Source organism: Peromyscus californicus, unplaced genomic scaffold (genome assembly GCF_007827085.1).
Source record: "Peromyscus californicus insignis strain IS unplaced genomic scaffold, ASM782708v3 Scaffold_11__1_contigs__length_118956290, whole genome shotgun sequence".
Taxonomy (NCBI): Eukaryota; Metazoa; Chordata; class Mammalia; order Rodentia; family Cricetidae; genus Peromyscus; species Peromyscus californicus.
Genome location: NW_026294402.1, coordinates 60,340,679 through 60,344,690, shown reverse-complemented (window position 1 = coordinate 60,344,690; position 4,012 = coordinate 60,340,679).

Below are 4,012 nucleotides of genomic sequence, written 5' to 3'. Positions count from 1 at the left end.
CTTCTCTGCCCCAAGCCTGTATGTTGGTATGGGAGCTAGCGCTGAGGCCAGCCCCCAGAGGACAGGGGCTTGTGGTAATTGGTCAGTGGCAATCCCAGCCTTCCAAACTCAGTTCTGGAAAGGTAGTTATCATGCTTTTAAACATTTAAATATGTACTTTTTAAAAAAGGCAATCTAAGCTGGGTGGTGGTGGCTCACGCCTTTAATCCCAGCACTCGGAAGGCAGAGGCAGGCAGATCTCTGTGAGTTCGAGGCCAGCCTGGTCTACAAAGTGAGTTCTGGACAGCCAGGGCTACACAGAGAAACCCTGTCTCAAACAAAAAACAACAACAACAAAAAAAAAATAGATGGATAGATAGATATTTTAAATAAATAAATAAGTCAACCTATTCTGTCTTTTTGGAACATACAGTGATAACCACAGCAGACTTAAAGTCAGTATAATATAAAAGAAAGTCTTGTTATTTCTTTCTTTCGAGACAGGGTCTCACTCTGTAGCCCTGGCTGTCCTAGAACTCACTATATAGACTAGGCTGGCCTTGAAATCACAGAGATCTTTTTACCTCTGTCTCCCGAGTTCTGGGATTAAAGGTGTGCACCATTACATCCAGTACTTATTTTATTTCACTTTTCTTTCTTTTTTTTTGGAGACAAAGTTCTATTATGCAGCCTTGGCTGGCCACAAATTCACAACTGTCCTCCTGCCTCAGCCCCAGAGTGGCGGAGTTATAAGTATCTGCCATGATGCCTGGCTCTTCGTCATTTCTCTTTATAGTTTCCTTTAATTTGAAGTATTTCCTCAGCATGTTTTTCTTTTTCATAAACATTGACTTTCCGTTGTTGTTTTTAAGATTTACTTTATGTACATTGGAGTTTTGTTTGCATGTGTGTCTATGGGAGTTTGTCAGACAGGTGTGCGCTGCCACGTGCTGGGAATTGAACCTGGGTCCTCTGGAAGAGCAGCCAGTGCTCTTGGCTGCTGAACCATCTCTCCAGCCCGTTTTATTTTCTTTTTATTTCAAATAGCCCATGCTGTCCTTAATCTTGTTATGGGATAAGAATGGTATGGAGCCGGGCGGTGGTGGCACATGCCTTTAATCCCAGCACTCGGGAGGCAGAGACAGGCAGATCTTTGTGAGTTCGAGGCCAGCCTGGGCTACCAAGTGAGTTCCAGGAAAGGCGCAAAGCTACAGAGAAACCCTGTCTCCAAAAACAAAAAAAAAAAAAAAAAAAAAAAAAGAATGGTATGGAACTCTTGATTCTTCTGCCTCCACCCGCCACAAACTGGGATTACAGGCAGACATCTTCCTCCACCCATTTATTCCCCAACCCTTTCTGGGTGTTGTTTTATTGTGTGTGTGCTCCTTCACCCCCAGACAGGGGATCTCTGTTTTGCCTGGTTGTCCTGGAACTCCGAGATGCCCCCGCCCCCACCTTTGCCTCCCAAGTGCTAGGATTAAAATCGTGTACTATCTCACCTAGCTTTTTTTTTTTGTGGTTTGAAACAGTTTCACTATATTATAGCCCTGGCTGGCCTGGAACTGCCTATGTAGACCAGGCTAGCCTCAAACTCAGAGATCCACCCACCTCTTCATCTCCCTTTTCAATTTGAGACAGACAGGATCTTGATATAAAGCACAGACAGCCTTAAACTCGGTCCTCCGGCCTCAGCCTTTCGGTGTTAAGGACACACGTACGTGCCACTATACCTGCTGTGCCCTAACCCTCAGCAGTTTTTGTTCTTGTTTTTCAAGATTCATTTTATGTACCAACCACAGATCCCCCTCTCATCCCTCCTCCTGATCCCCACCTCCAGCCTTCCCTACTCCCCCAACTCACCCCCCATCCTCTCCTCAGAAAGGGTAAGGCCTCCCGTGGGGAGTCAGCAAAGCCTGGTACATTCAGTTGAGTCAGGACCAAGCCCCTGCCCCCTGCATCAAGGCTGAGCAAGGCGTCCCACCATAGGTGATGGGTTCCAGAAAGCCAGCTCATGCACCAGGGATAGATCCTGACCCACTGCCAGGGGCCCCTCAAACAGACCAAGCTACACAACTGTCTATCATATGCAGAGCGCCTAGTCCAGTCCCATGCAGGCTCTGCAGCTGGCAAGACAGGGTTTCTCTGTGTAACAGTCCTGGCTGTCTTGGAACTTGCTCAGGCTGGCCTCCAACTCACAGAGATCTGCCTGCCTCTGCCTCCCGAGTGCTGGAATTAAAGGCATGTGCCACCACCTCCCGGCTAGGCTTTTTTTTTTTTTTTAAGTAACTCATTCTGACCTTTAAGTAGCTCAACCTGACCTTTAATTTGACTTGTAGCTAAGGATGAATTTAAATCCTTGGTCCTGCCTCCACCTCAGAAGTGCTGGGGTTACAAAAATGTGTGCCGAGATGACAGCTAGACCTCTTTTGGGTTTGGAGTTTTGTCACGATTAAGCGGAGGTTAGAAATTCCCAGCTGGGAAATTATATGAGTGCCAACAGTCTTTCTCAGGGTATCCCATCTGGAAACCCATGACATCTTGTGCCTCAGTGATGATATTCTTTTCTCTCTCTCTCTTTCATGGTCTTTGGGGTTGAACCTGTGGCCTTACACCTGCTGTAAGCATTCTTTCCACTATGGAGCTCCATCCCCAGCATCAATGTTTATTTTGATCACCTGGGCAATGAGTCTGATTTTTTTTTCCTACTGTGTAATTAGTGTTTTTCTTTGTTTTGTTTCTTCCTTTTGCAAATAACAAGTGTTCTGGGAGGTATGGAAGACCATTGCAAGGTCCCGCCAGTGTCTACTGATGATACTTGCCGAACAAGTGTTTACTCACAGTGATTCCAAAACGGTGGTTCGATTTAACCCTCAGAGCTTGGACCTGGTTAGGGATGAACCTGGACTCCTGCCATCATAGTCCCATTGAGGAAAGTGTTCCGGAAAGCCCTGGGCTAGATCTCAGGTCAGGTTGTCAGGGTGTAAGTCCCACCCCGGAACTGCCTGTGAGCCTCAAGCCTTAAGGTGGGGGTGGGATCTCATTTTCCTCACCCACAAAAGGAGATTGCAATGATCTCTCCTTTGTGTGGGAAAGCACCATTGCCCTTGCCAAAGATCGGCTCCCGTCTTCCTCGGTGACTCTACTGGACAGGCCCTGTGGCCAACATAACAGGAAGCACCTGATCTGGGACGTGTGAACTGTGGCCATGACCCTTGTGAATTCCCCTGCCACCAGCCTGGCATGTGACAGTCGTATGGAGTCAGGGGTCTACAGATGCTCTCGGATGACATTCACATTGACAGGCCTCTTCATCTGAGAGGTGTCTCCTTGACTCATGGGAGTCTCTGTTTAACCCTGACCCAGGAACTAGCTTGCTAGGATGGTGCTGGTGGCCAACACCGGGCTCAGGAAGGATGTGGTAAGAACTTTCTTTCCCTCCGGTCTTGGGGACTGAAGACCTGTGCAGAAAAGGGGAGCCTTCCCTTTGAACACATGCTGCTGTCACCTTGGGCGTCTGAAGTCCTGCCGGTAGTTCTGCAAAGCATGACTTGGTTGCTTTTGCACAGAGCCCAGCAACAAGAGGAGATCCTGATGATTGGGGGTATTCCTCTCCATGTCCACTCATGCTTAGGCCCCAGAAGCCCCCTGTGTGTCTGGGGCCACTGTGGTTTTTTTTTTGTCTCCAAGTCTCAGGCCTAGTCAATTGGGCTGTCAAACAACAACAATAAAAACAAAAAACCCAACAAACATAAAAAAGCACCGTAGAAAATTCACTTTAGCCGTGCATGTTGGTAACACACACCTTTGTTGCTGTTGTTTTTGTTTTTTGTTTGTTCATAGATACCGGGTTTCTCTGTGTAACAACCCTAACTGTCCTGTAACTCGCTCTGTAGACCAGGCTGGCCTCGAACACACAGAGATTTGCCTGCCTCTGCCTCCTGAGTTCCAGCACTGCCTGGTCTGTAATGAATACCTTTAATCCCAGCACTCAGGAGGCAGAGGCAGGCAGCTCTCTGTGTGTTCAAGGCCAGCC